The 15,430-nt window shown below is 37.2% G+C and overlaps 1 long non-coding RNA gene across 1 annotated transcript in view; it reads left to right on the top strand.

Moving 5' to 3' along the window:
* Nucleotides 1-14,779, top strand: part of LOC134219993 (uncharacterized) — a 260,965-nt gene extending 246,186 nt beyond the window's left edge. Inside the window, exon 3 of the long non-coding RNA XR_009981735.1 lies at nt 14,272-14,779. This is a non-coding gene — a long non-coding RNA (uncharacterized LOC134219993). The remainder of the gene's footprint in view (nt 1-14,271) is intronic.
* Nucleotides 14,780-15,430: the final 651 nt, after the last annotated feature.

Genomic DNA, 15,430 nt, shown 5'->3' on the forward strand with positions numbered 1-15,430 from the left:
TATATTTTTTTTTAGCGTGTAGAGTTTTTTTTTATATTTAGTGAAGTTAAAAAATCAATTTTTAAGTCCAATGAAGTCCGACCAATGAAATCTACGTTGAAATTCTTTGTGTAATGAATGCTTTCCATTGGTAATATTAAAAATTTGGCAAACAGCGCTGTCTGAGAGAATCTTGGCTCTGCTATATTGAGGAATGGTAGCTCAAATCTCAAAGCTTTAGACTACAAGCAATGGTTTTCTCTGATTACTTTCAATTAAAACTTAGCATTTAATTTGATTATTTTTATTTTTCATAATTCATCAAAAAAAATATTACATAGCAAAATTCTTACAATTTAACACACTTTTCTTCATCTGAAAACGAAAACCGTTTCACGATAATGTAATTTTCATTTTGTGGCTTAAAGTAATGAAACGATTGTGTCTCAGAGATTTGTTTTACACGAGTATAACGGTTCTTTATTTTCTTTTCCATTGCATTGTAATCTTTTTCCGAGAAAAACTCGTAATACATTTTGGAATCTACTTTAGAAACAGCCCAAGAGTAAAGTTCGTATGCAGTTGTAATATGATGGCCTTGTAAACTTGCTTTTGAAGCGTTTCGCTTCAGAACACCTCCTAAAGCGTCACAAGGCCCTTTTCCATGGCAAGTGGCAAAAAAGTTCCACTCTGCATTAAGACCGAAGTCTTTGTACATGTGGCACAAATAGAAGGCAGTCATCTTATTTTTGTATTGACTGCCTGATCCATCAGAAAAAAAATGGATATTTTTCAGGTAAGGTAGCTTTTTTTAATGAAATTCACACAATTTGTTATAAACAGCCGAACGGCAACATGGTTATGTTTAGTAAATTCTGCGATTGCTATGAAGCTTGCAAACTTTAAATTTTGTGTTTCATCCTTATAATATATGGCAAAAGGATTGATTGTGCATTGAGCGTTTGCCCAATGAAAACCTTGTATAGCGTCCTGAATAACAAAAAAATAATTTTCAGAGAAGTCAGCAATTATAATGCAATCAGTTGCTTCCAAATTAATTTTAATTTGTTTTAAGTAGTTTCCTTGTTGCTCTGCAATAAAATTATGCGGAGATAATTCGCTTAATTTTTCTAAAAATGTTTCCACATACTCTTTTGCATCCATTCGCATTGAATTTAAATGACAACGATCTGTTTGCTTCCATTGTTTAAATTCTAAGGAATCGCTATTTTCAAAAAAAAAATCATCAGGTCATTCTCCAGTGTCTGCGTACCGGGCAATGATCACAGGTTTTCAACCAACATTTCTCTGTAGGATTTTCACAAAGTATTTTAAAAAACAAGTCATGATACGTTTTTAAATGGTTATGAATAAGTTTCTTGTCCTTAAGGGTTTTAAACATTAATTTAACATTCTGATGATAAATGCATACGCAGACAGTATGCGTTCCACTTGAACCAGCTAGAATACAATTTTTTGGGCGGCTGTTGGAAAACATTGAAAATCCAATTTGAAAAGTAAAATATTGCTCTTTGAAAATTGAATAAATTTCACGAAGGTTACATAAAAGTAACCTGCGCTGTACATGCACTTTTTATTATTCTCCTTTTTTATTATTCTCCTTTCCGCTGCATAATCATACAGTTTAGGAGTAAGTTTCCTGTAACAATTACTCCAAACATGACAATTTGAGCATTCGTGCTTCATTGTATTAAACGTTTCTTCAGTAAGGCAACTGGACAATTTCACTGATTTTCTTGACTGACATATACTTTATCTTATAGACCACTTTAAATAGTCCATTTGGGTATCATTTAGGTAGAGTGAACAAGGAAAAGGAGACAGATGAATCATAATCAAAAAAGAAAATACAATGAATTACCTGCATCAAAAATATTGAAAACATATAAACAAAGCAGGTAACCTATTGTATGGATCGCTGAAAACCAACCTTTTTGAAAAACGACATATTGCTTTGCCGATTTTGGAGAATGAAGTCATCAATAACAACACCTGACTATTCCGATAGAATTATTTTCAACTATTGCGATTCGTAAATTCTTCTTCTTCGAGACCAAACAAACACTCTTGAATAACATTTTCATACTTTTGATTTAATGATGATTATCTTTTGATTTGATTGATGAGCTATTTGAAATAGTGGAGAATAACGTTCATTCCATGTGTGTATGGGCAGAAAACTTGAAATTTTCAAAAAAATGTAACTCAAAAACGGCTCAATGAACATTTCTAATTTTTTGATATGTTGTGTATAAATATTTGAATTTTCATAAAAAAATATAAAAATATATAGTCGTTGTGGTCCAACATTTAAAAAATCTTAAAAAACGAATATTTTGACCATTTTAGCAAATTTGAGTACACCAATACACCAAACCAAAAATTTTAGTAAGAACTAGAAGTAATAAGCTTTCTATCCATAAAAAAATATTGCAAATCGATCCAGTGGTTCAAAAGTTATGATTTTTTTTAAATAAAAAATTTCGAAAAATAGCGATTTTTCTGGTAACCCTATATCGAACATGGTCACCCTAATAAAAAAATAAAAAAATACGGGTCTAATTATTTTCGATGAAGAACATACCAAGCGATTTTGAGCAAAATTGGACAACTTTTTTTTCAACTCTATTCTTTTCCCGTGGAATCGCTGATAATAATACATATAATAGATAGATAGAATAGATAGACAGAATAGATAGATAGAAGAAGATTCACAGCAGCTCAAAGTTCCAACAATCACCTCCTTTTTTTGTATTCCAAGATGTCATGCCTTGTCAAAGCTGTTCGACCATATGCTTTTCCACAATATCCAACATCCGCGAATTTCTTCTCCATTGTAAAATTCTGAATTAATCCGAAAAATCAACAATCAACGACACGCGAACCCATTATCTTTATTTGACTGACGTCAACGGTTCTTCCGATACTATTAGGCTCATAAAAACGTTTACTATCTTCGCTCATTTATGTCCAATCCGCACAATCTGGGGACTTCGATTCCGAGTTTACTCCTACTATCGCGACAATGTTGCGTCACACCAATTCCCAACGCGATATAGATACACGTGGCTGTTTTGCCTCAGCGCAGAAAAAAAAATACACCAAGAAAGTGAATTGGCATTAACGATATTTTTTTCTTCTTCTGGGGCCTACAGGATGTCTTTATTATATGTAAGCCTTTATGAAGACGACGGCATCGACGACGATGACAAAAACAGCCATCAGCGAATGGGGGGAAGAGATCCCTAGGTGCCATTATTAATGACGACGTCGTTAACCTATTGATGACTTTTAGTCGTGGGTACCATTGATGGCATCAAGGCGTGATTACGATCAACCGTATTTTTGGCAATCAACGGTGGTTCGCCCAAGTCATGAACTCCAGTACTAATTACCAAGAATAGACTTGGATCTATATGTTACCAACTGTCAAAATTCATGTTGAAAATAACCTAAACAAGATACAGGAATCTCACTGTTTTAGTTTTAAGATCAACTTTTAAGTCTTCATAATTGCATGGATTAGCCTTGTGAGCAAAGGCGAGGGATTGCCAATCCGGATATGGCAAGCTCGATTTTCTGTTCTGGCCTAGGATGTTTTTTTGGGCAAGAAACATTCTCGTCTCTCTGGGCATAGTGTATCTATGCACTTGATACCTGACAAGATACCTGATAATGCAATTGGTGGGCATATGAAAGCTTTTTAACAATATATAGGACATAAGATTTTAGCATTGAAGTGTGATGCGTGGCTACAAAACAAGAGCGTGCTGAAAGTGGGTAGGTTCGATTCCCGGTCCGGACTAGGAAATTTGCGGGTTAGAAATTTTCTCGTCTTCCCTGGCATTAAAGTATCAGTTAATAACTGTGGAACTGCTGAAATTCTGGCTGGCGATTATCCTCGAGGCCAATAACGGCTGTCACCATGTCTGGGGTGGTCTCGCAATGCAGTTTTCATGTCCAGCTTTATAGTGTTGAACGATGGTTCACCCACAGGGGGCCCATGGAGTCAGCCATCCCCGCACCCGTGGCCTCGATGCCCATCGTGAACCGGCTGTTACTGTTATGTGCCGATATCGAGGCATCGGTTATGTCGTTAACTCTATGGCTTCTCGACTGATGAATTTATGTAATGGTATTCGGCTTTACAGTCTAAATTGTTCACACAATGATGTTTTAACTACCCAACGTTTCGGCTGTATTTGGCAGCCTTCTTCTGGGAAAATTAGTCTTACATTACTACAATCACATTAACCAAACTCGTTTTCGCCTTGAAAATAGGGAAAAGTAGAGTCCACAGAGCCGGACGATATTGATTGTCCAATGTAGACGAATCTGTCAGCTAGCGGATAAGATAATTAAAAAGCAGTGAATGTCTCCATTCCGCTTTTTTTGTTCGCTATGAAGGACGTGTTTGGAAGACTACCAAAGGGGATTTTTATTATTAAATACTGATGATACGTTGATGATTATCTCCGGCAGGTACCCTGAACATGCTTCCACGTCAGTCCATTCCTCTGGAAGGAATCGCTTATGCTACCAAAAACACCATCCGACTGCTAAGTGTAACAGTTGACCGCTTAGAGAACATTTCAACCGAGTCAAAAATGACTGCCAGTGAGTGTGTCCAATCTAACCCCCACAGTATGGCAGTGATGTAATGGAAGGAAGCTGGCTGTATTATACGATTTTACATTTAATCCGGGAATAAAAAAGTTCTAGCTCTATTCCAGCTCCAGTGACCCATTTCAGACTGCCTGGTATTTTATTACCAGTCCAAGGTCACTTTTACTTACAATAAGCTTCGCCTGTTTATGCTACCATTATCAATTGGATAATGGATCCATAAACAAACTTCCGATTTCTTTATTCCAGCGCGTATTTAGTTTATAAATTCTAACTACTACCATATTATTCATTGAAATCAAATAGTAGAGTTACGACAAGTACCCTCGTCTACCCTCTAATATCCACCCTAGGCTCAAAAACCAATAAAATAGACACTTTGTTTGGCTATAGCTCATACGTATCCATATGGAGGCTCAGAAGAAACGTTCTGATCTGAGGTACAGTAAATGCACGTTGCTTTCATTGGTTTCAGTGCCTATGGTGGAAGTTAAACCACGGACGCAATTGCCGTCTGCCGTAATTCTAGTAAAACCATAATGAAACAATCTCACCAAATTCGTCCATCATGATTCACATGCGGTGCCTTATATGACTATGTCAGGCTAAAAAGCATCAGTCGCCGGCGATCAATGAGCGATCGAGCTGCACACATGCGAGATGGTGACCTCACTCTGATGCGGGTTTCCGAGCCCAGTGGTATCCGGGGTAACGAGGAAGCAGATCTCCTTCTGGGATGGATTGACAGAAGCAGTCCATTTCTTAGTCGGGAAGAGCCCATCGCTGACGTGAAAACCAGGAGAGGTTCAGCTGAATCGCTGCAAACATATTGTATTATCCCGGCACACAAGCATGGATGTGGGAACCACCTTCATAACCTCAGGACCTGCAATTGTACCCTAACTGCCAATCACATACTTTTTTTCCTGTCCTGTTTTTTTTGGGATGATCGATCCTTCAACAATATCGAGAGCCCCGTGATGTCAATACGGAACAACTCGGTTAACGAAAGGGACATGATCAAAGTTCTGAAAGACGTTTGACTCTCAAAATAGTATAACGTTCCAACAATAGAAATGGTCTAAACTTTTCGACTCAACTGACAACCCCAGAATAATAAACTCTAGCTAAGCATTGAGGATTCCTATGCATATCACATCAACTTTGCTGGTAAAAATGTCCAAATATTGAAATATGGTGATTATGAATTAGAAACTGAATTATAATTATCTGTGTTTGGATCTGCTTGGATCACCATTAAGCGGACTCTGATGAAGCCCTGAAGAACTATTGTGTTTGGGAATTAATCTAAGGGAAACTGCCGGTGAATGAAACCTTGAATTCGTTACGGAATCCCACCTGGTGTTTCACAGGCATTTTTTTTTCTTTCAAGAATTTCACCCGATATTCCATCTGAAAATGACATGGCATTTCTTCTGGGTACCTTCTTCAGTTCCACAACTCCTTCTGGAATTCCACCGGCATTTGTTATCCCCTCATAACGCTGGGTGGTGTATTACGGTGTAAGATCTACCACGGTCACATTGTCAGCTACAGGCAAATCATGACCCAACCTTGCCTTCCCCAATATCCAACTCCGTGGTACTTATGAGGGTGTCGCTGAGTCGGGGGCCTCTCGTTAAGAAAGTACTACACCAACATTACCTTCCCCTCCCAAGTTACGGTGAAGATAGGCGTGGCCAGGAGTAGTAATCCTCATACTTTTGTGATTTTTATCCTAGATTGAAATCAAGGACCACATCCGCAATCTGAATAAGGATTTCAAAAGAAAAACATGAGTATCACTAGTGTCCAATATACGAAGTACATCGTAACTATGCTATGCTATGCTGGATTCCACCGACATTTTTTCTGGAATACCACGGTGAATTCCTTTTGGAATTCCTTCGAAAATGCCTTTTCCAGTTCCACTTTGAATACCTTCTATAATTACACTTGGAAACCCTTTTGAAACTTGTGAGAATCTGATAATAAGCAGAAAAGGAACCACCTATGCAGATGCCACGTGTCTTACCGGTCCGCTTGTACGAAGTCGAAAGTGACAGATGGCGCCAGGACGAGCATACCGCGATGGTACTCGAGGAGCGAGAAGAATACGCAGTAGTGAGTAGCTAGTATTAAGCTCATTGTACACTAGAATGTAAGAGCTTTTTCACACCCACACAAAACTCCACTTTTTTCCGCCGGGAATTTCTTTTGCATTACAATGGGAAATACTTTTGGAATTCTTGGATTACTTCAATTCGATTTTATCTGGACTCTCATGGCGAATTCCACACATATGTATGTACGTCTTAGTAAAAATATTCTTTTTTTTTTATTGTAAAAATCCTTTTATTTTAGTTTAATTAAAAATTTACTGCGAATCGTTCCCGGAACATTTTAATCCAGATTATTAAGCTTGCTACTGTTTGTTAATTGTTTACACTTCCCAAAATTGAAGTTTAATTTCAAGTAATTGTACAAAGTGGAAGGCCTTTGACAGATAGTCATTCGGCCAAATGCCATTTGGTTGGAGGCCACGAAGCTTAAAGTTGTTTGGTCGGATCTGCCATTTGGTGGAACGAACCATTAAGCCGAAATCCATCTGAGCAAAAGTTATTTGGCCGAAATGGTGATTAACAGAAAGTTACATTTGATCGAAAAGTCGTTTGGCCAAATAGGCCATTTGGCTGAATGGATCATACACCCGTCAATGTCGTTTGGCCGAATAAAAGTGAATGCGAAAAGCGTGAAGAGATCATTGAGAAGTGAGAAGCACGAAATGAGTAATGCAAAGTGAGAAATGAGAAATAAGGAGTAAGAAGTGAGGAGTGAGTTGTCTGGTTTCTCACTCCTTATTTCTCACTTCTCAGTTTCTGATATCGCTTTTCTCATTTTCCACTTTGCACTACTCACTTTCAGAGTAAGAAATGAGAGTGGGAAAAGAATTGTGAGAAGTGAGATGACCACATGACATTTTCAGCCATAGGATCCGTGCGACTACTTCGGTCAAACAACTTATTCGGACAAATGTTGGGCCAAACGGCATTTTCAGTTAAACCACAAGCGAGAAACGTACCTAGCGACAAACCTTTATCCGAACCCGAACACAATATGACAAGAACCATTTGCCTTGCATGCTCTGATATTTCCGAGAATACGATACTAATTTTGTAATCATTGTTCGATTCTCGAATATTTCCATAAAAGCATAATATCATAGTTTCGATAGCAAAAAACATAAAAATTTGCTCTACAAATAATGCAAAATAACGGGATGAAAAGTTAGCAACAAAATTGTCTTCTATTTTGTTGCTGACAAAAAAATTCGGATCTTTGTCATTATTATCTCCGACAAAAACAAAGCTTTGTCGTTGGTTCTCTTTTGTCGCTTGTTTCGCGAGCGCATTTCAGAAAAATTGATTCCCTGGCTCGGGTAACATTTGCGGTGGAATGTCACTTTTTACCAAACGGAATAAGCGGTAAGACGCGCGGCTACACGGCATAACCATGCTGGGTTCGATTTTCGGATTGGAAATTGTCTTGATTTCCCTGGGCATAAAAGTATCATCGTGTTAGCCTCATAATATACGAATGCAAAAATGGTACCTTGGTTTAAAAACTTCGTACCGCCATCGGGGGTGACAATGGCTCTGGGGGGTGAGAATGGGTCATCGCTCTCCCTGGAAGCCTGGAGGTCGTAGAGCAAAATCGTTCAAAAAGGTCTCTTATATTTTAGTCTTCTTGCCCTCAGATATGGGTCATTCCATATGAAGTGACCGAGAAAAAATGCAAACGTGCAATCGACTTTCTTATAATTGAATAAAATTTTGACCAATTGTTTATGTATGAGTTATACCCCAAAAACCAAAATTTCGTGGTGATTGGACCTCCCCACGATTAATAAGACCATCCCCCTTTTCGGACAAATGTATGAAACTCATCATATTGTTTTGTACATATCTCTGGAACTGTGAGGTCTATAATAAATCTAAGGTAACCATTCGAAAGAAGATTTTTCAAGGAATTTATAAAAAAAAATTTGTTGATGTACACTGTTGCCAAATAAACAATTTTTAAGTTTTTGTGTGAAAAATGCATTTTTTACCCAATGAGTATATTTTTATTCAGAAAATAACCTAACCAGCGTGTTCCTTGACCATTTTTACATTGGGAACGCTTAAAACCCCGAGGTACTATGTTCTGATTTTGAGATACATGATTTTAAAAATGAAAAGTCCTTTTTTCACTGTGAACATTGTAGATTTTTTTCACTGATTTCCGAACATACACACAAATACGCATTGACACATACATAGCACACATACACAGCTCGATTGGCTGCTTCCCCACTTACAGCATTGCGTTAGAAATTTATATGGAGATTAGTATGGAAAAATGTATTTTTTTTGCATTTTTGCTCCTAGCGGCTTTATTTTATCGTTAATTCAAACATCTGACTCAATACTGAGAGATGCTAAAAGAGTTTTCTGAAGAATAAGCATTGCTGGAAATATTACAACGCTTTGAAGATTGATTATTGGAATCATATGCAAGAAATCAATGTTTCTGCCAGCACTATCTGATCAACTGTCCTTACTATGTCTGAAACTCGATTATGCATATGTACAACATGTGATAGATTTAGTTCGGAAAAGGTATTGGAGGGTAATCGCCCCTTCTGTGGGCTTTGATCCCACTGTCCTGGTTAGACGGAAAAACCATTTCTCTTTCCGGAATTTTCCATTAAAAATTAATCTGAATAACTACAATTTGTTCCTCAGCACTAAAAGTAACACTCAGTTGAATTATTGGTAAGGTACACCGGGGCAAGTTGAAACGGTTTTTTCAAAGTTGAATTTTGAAGTGCTGTAAAAAAATCACCCTTCGACATATTTTAAATCCGTTTGCGGTGTTTGCTAGTTCGGGTCAAATATTATACATAAAAAATAAGCAACCTTAACAAACTTTTCTATAAATATTTTTTATATTTAAACTATTTTTTTATATGCATCGTTTCAACTTGCCCCGCGAATCGGGGCAAGTTGAAACACTGCGTTATATTCAGACGTAACCTAATTTTGCCGTATTAATAACAAAATGTATGTACTCAGTGAGACTCAAGAAGTACGAGGTTGTAAAGGTGACTATAATACTGCCAGAATTCACATAAGAGTCCCATGTATGCTTTTGACGATTTTGATTTTCTTTCAGAAAGATACCTTTTTGCCTTTCTCGTACAACTAAGTTGTACCGAAAGGCTTTCATTTCACTCCGAAAACGAACTTTTTATAGAAGCCTCTGAGACCCATAGTATTATATACCAATCGACTCAGCTCGACGAGCTGAGCACATGTCTGTCTGTCCGTGTGTATGTGTATGTGTGTGTGTATGTGTGTGTGTATGTGTGTGTGTATGTGTGTGCACAAAAGCTATAAAAACATTAGACAACTTTTCGTATAGTAATCCTTAACCGATTTTCTCGCAACAAGTTTTATTCGACAGGGGACAAAGCCTTGTTGATCACTATTGAATTTTATAACGATCGGTCATTGCGTTAAAAAGTTATGAAGAAAATGGTACATCGGACCATAACAACCCCATATAAGGTTGCTATCTTAACTAAATGCGAGAAAGGCACCACCAACGCTAGGTGGATTAATCTGGGTTTTTTTTTTCAATTTATTAGATTTTTTTGTATTCTCCATGTAAAACAACTTTGATAAATTCAACGGCAAATTACTCAAGTCGGCGAAAATGACATGGGACTTTTATGCGAATAAGGGCAGTATACAACAAAGTCACAAGCGTATTTTCAGAGACCAAATTCTGGAGAACGCACTACGCTAATGTGACCAGCAAGCGTCCTGCGATACGCGGGACGCATATCTGTATTACGTCACTGGCTTGAAAATTTTCATAACATAAGTGAATCATTTGTTTGAGAAACTGCATAAGTCCATTTTACACTATTTCGAGAAAACAACAAAAAACTGTTTTTGAACAAATTGGCACCGAATCTTTCGATTTCTTCGATACAGATCAATAGTTTTTGGCAAAACTCAACACTCTGGGGCACTTCCAGTGCAAAAACTATAAACAGTACTCCACAATTGCTCTTCGTGGACTTATGTAGTTTCTCAAACAAACGAAAATTTTGCATACATTCCTGAACAAAATTTTTTTTTCCTGAACAATCTCATTTTGGCTAAAAATGTTACATATGCAGTTTCTCAAACAAACGGTTCAAGTGCATTCCGTATAGTTTCGGGCCAAAAAAATATGTTAAAAAAATTGTGAGACCGTATAAATTAATACCTATTACTTTGGAAAATGAAGTTGAAAAGTACAGCGTCCCGCGACGTCCAGGACGTCTGGTCACATTACACTATGCTGGAAATTTATCAAATTGATTTCCCCCTACTGGTGACCACTCGGATTACTATTCAGGATGCTTCATTATTACAGCACAGTTGATTAATTCGGTTGTGGCTTATTCGTAAATGCACATCAATTAACCAGCCATTATATCTCTCAAAAACTCTTCGATTGGAGAAATAGACAACTGGGGAAGTGTTCAGAAGTTTGCATGTTTTTATAAATTTATGTTTTTTGAATGTATGTATTTATGGACCATGTTGAATTCTGGAAAAAAAATTATTTTTAATTGCGAGGGTGACGTTTTGAATCGTTGTTTCAACTTGCCCCGCACCACGCATTTCTATTTGCCCCGATGAGTTGAACATGCAGAGCAATATCAAACAATCAAAATACAAAAATTAAAACGGGTCTTTCATCGATTTTTCATAATCATTATGCTTATTCAACATTGAATGATTACCTACCGTGAAAATTTGATGAAAAAACTCTTCCAAACATCGTTTTGAGGCCTCTTTCATTGGCACGTCAAATAGTTGGTTTGGATTTTGCAAATGGCGAAAAATAAACAATGGCATGGATTGCTTTTCAAAGCTGCAATCTTTCGGGAATGGCTACCACTACCGCTAGGTAAATTAATCAGGGTTTTTTAGATAACCTTATCGTTTCTTTTGTCGTAATTGCCTCTCGTATGTCTTTCCTTTGTTGTTTTTTTAGAAAATGTTTGTTTCACAATGATGAAATTCTTGTTTCATTTCTATGTCCCGTAACAGTGATGAAACAAGAACTTCATCAATTTTTCCTTACCGTCATAAATTTAGTATTATTAGTTTCCTCCCTACTGTGATACTGTATTCCCTAATCCAGATTGAAACACGAGTCTTTCGGTTCACTTAATCTAACGTTATTTTGTAAGAATAAAATAGTATAAAGATTTCGGCTCCGTAACGCTCAACGGCATATGAGCCGAGAGCTTTCGAAATTAATGTTTTATAAAATTAAAAAAAAAACTTTCCATAGCAGGTGAAATAATATAGTATATATGTGAGTAATAGTTAATAGTACGCTCTACAACAATACAGAAAAGCTATTCCTTCCAAAGCGTAGTCACTAGCGTAGCGTGCCAAGTACATTATTTTCTATTCAAAGGCTCAAGTTACATGTTTTACAATTTATTTGAAGAAAACAATATCTTCGAATTCCTGGCAATTCGATAAAAGGTAAAGGTTCGGTATGCATAACACAATCTTATGTGATTGATAAGTTCCATATGAATCATATAATATTCAGAACTCCATAACTCGAGAACGGCTCATAGTACCTTGGGGTTTCGAGTGTTTCTTATACAAAATTTTCTGGAGAACACGATGCTGGTGTTATTTTCCAAATAAAAATATACTGATTGGCAGAAAAATACGATTTTATACTTAAAACGCAAAAACAATAGAGTTGGCAACACTTCTGCTTAAAATCGTAGCTCAAAAACTGTAGCTCAAAAACTGTCCGAGATATGAGTTGTTCAAAAATATGATTTTTACAAATCGTCAAAAACGGGGGGTGCTCCCATTTTCCGAGGGGTTGTCCAATCATCAAATAAATTTGGATTTTTAGTTCAATCAAAGTTAATTGCCTATTTCCGGGGATTAAACCACCCGACTGAACCTGAGTTGCGTGCTCTTGCCTACGCAATGCGGTCGGGTCTGAGCTTGACGACCGACTGGCAAATGCTTACACAACCTCACTTGATCAGTACCGTTGCTGATGAAGAATGTGTATAGCCGCCAGACATTCTAAATACTCACGCTCCTCTAATGTGGACGTGTACAATACACATGTGGAAGTATTGGCTTGAGAAATGGAATGCGAGTGATTTGACTATGCGTCAAATTTGGGAATCTCGAGCTCGTTCAGTAGCCGATAGTTTGCGAAGGCCGACGGAGGTCCTTCGTAGCTTAGTTGGTTAAAGCACCAGTCTAGCGTACTGTAGGGTCATGGGTTCGAGTCCCATCGAAGGGAAAGTGGTTACCTCCAATACATTTTTCAAATCAAAATCTTCCACGTAACGTACATATTCACATATGAGTTTCCATAACATTGTAAATTGGATTTCTATATATAATCGATAGATAAACAAATCCACGAAATTTGATTAAAATCGGTGAAAGTCGATTACAAGTGGTTCGGTCACTTGGTATGGAATGACCCATATATTAAATCCATTCTACAATCATTCTAAGTAGTTGAAACAGTGACCCATTCTCACCCCCATTTGACCCATTGTCACCCCCGCCGACTGTAGTTAAAAACTGTGGAGGTGCAGAATGAACACTAAGCTGCGAGGCGGCAATGTCCCAGTGGGGGATGTTATGCCAATAGGAGACGTAAATTGCCAGAAGACGTAAAATGTTGGATTTTGTTTTCCTTAGGGCCTGCTTAACTTTTAAGCGCTTAACCTGGTTTGAGACCTGAGCGGAAGTGAAGAAATCGACCTTTAATAAGAAAGAGGCCCTCTAAAAAGACTTTGCAAAGGCCCTAGGAATCACTTTTTGAAAAATAGGATAAAATAGTTAAAGATACTTTTCGTTTTCTGTTAGACATTTCTTACAAAACACTGAAGACGTTAAATAGAAGAAAACTTAATACGTATTTGTCGAGTCAGCATGGGATTATGTAGAAAGCGTTAATAGAAAAATGTATATGACATTAAGTTTTGAAAACAGCTTTATGATTTTGTTCAGCGGCACAGCCAAAATTTTTGATGAAACACCCGTGCAGAATTCCGTTAAATTTCGTTCAATGCTAGTTTTTTCTAGCGATTTTTTTTTGTAATTTTACGAAACGAAACAAAATCAAGAAATTAGATTTCGCCATTCTCAAATTCCGCAAAATTTCGTGGAATTTCGTTTCGATCCACCTGAAACGCATATGCTTAGTGTTGCCAAAGTCGATTTTTTAGCACTCGTAGTTATTTAAACGTACAGCTCATGCTAAACAAATCACATTTTTGCAACCAGTTGCATTAGATGTTGGTCACGCTAACTGGAGTGACATTAGCCATCTTACAATTTTGCACTAACTGGCAGAGCAATGCTAGTAAACAGATGAAAGCTCAACAAAATTGTACATAAATCATAAATCACACAAAGAAAAACACTGAAACCCAAGGCCATTCAACCCAAACAATGCAACCAAGCTGACTGCATAGGGAAAATTTGAAATCTTGCCAACGAAGTTCATCCGCCTATTTTCCTTTTCTCGTTTCAGATACGACAAATATGTGATGGGATGAAAATGCATCATCAGCAAGCCAATCAAATGCACGGAAACCGGCGTCCTTCCAAGGCATGGATTGTACCCTACATGCCAACAGCCGTTCTGGCAGGCAACAAAAGGGAACAATGGCCGCTGCAGTTCGACACGTTCGGAGCGAAAGTTGCAAATCCGTCCGGAAGTTTCCCATATTGATGGAAGTGTATAAGCAAGATTTATTTCCCTTTTTTTCATTTTTGTCGCCACATCTACTACAACTTGGCTCTTGTTGGCTCTTGGGCTTTCGGGTGGACGAAGATAAAGCTCTATGGGTACGACACAGAACAACAAAATTGTCTCCTTCCCAACGTTAGCGTAAGCGGATCTTCTACTTCTGGCGATTGCCGTAGAGATTAGATTTCACTTTGCCTTCGCATGGATGGGAGCCTTTCCACTTCAAGCGGGAATGGCCTGTGATAACCATGTATAATTCTATTGATCCACTCTCTGAGTGGATCGTAGATGTACGAACGGATGAATAAACTGACTGAATTAGGATTTTGTGACGAGGCTTGGTTTATCGAGCAAATTTTATAGTTCATCTCATATTCAATTTGAGAAAAGCTTCTTTACGATTTGTTATGTTCTTCGAGCAATTGTGACATCGGAGCATAGATGCCGATCTAGATTTGACATGATTTCGAGATTATTTCCATGAGGTTGAAAGCCAATCCTAGCATCTGATATTTGAACAAGATAAATATTATTATTCTATCTTTAAAATAAAGAAAAAAAACTCTTTACAGCTTGATTTTTGTTAAATTACGTATTTACTGCAAAATTTCTATTAATCGTTCAATAACCAAGAGTACATTGAGAATTTGTGTTGTGTTGACTCTGTGTTCAAAGCTATCCATATTAAAAGTATGCAAACTGATATTGAATCATTTGTTTGAGAATCTGCATATATCCATTTTACACTATTTCGAGGAAACAACAAAAATTGCAGCGAATCTTTCGATTTCTTTGATATAGGTCTTAAAACAAACATGATATTTTACAATGTTATGAAAACTCATATGTGAATATGTACATTATGTGGAATATAATGATTTGAAAAATGTATTGGAGGCAGCCACTTTCCCTTCGATGGGACTCGAACCCACGGACCTAC

The sequence above is a fragment of the Armigeres subalbatus genome, chromosome 3 (genome assembly GCF_024139115.2).
Source record: "Armigeres subalbatus isolate Guangzhou_Male chromosome 3, GZ_Asu_2, whole genome shotgun sequence".
NCBI lineage: Eukaryota > Metazoa > Arthropoda > Insecta > Diptera > Culicidae > Armigeres > Armigeres subalbatus.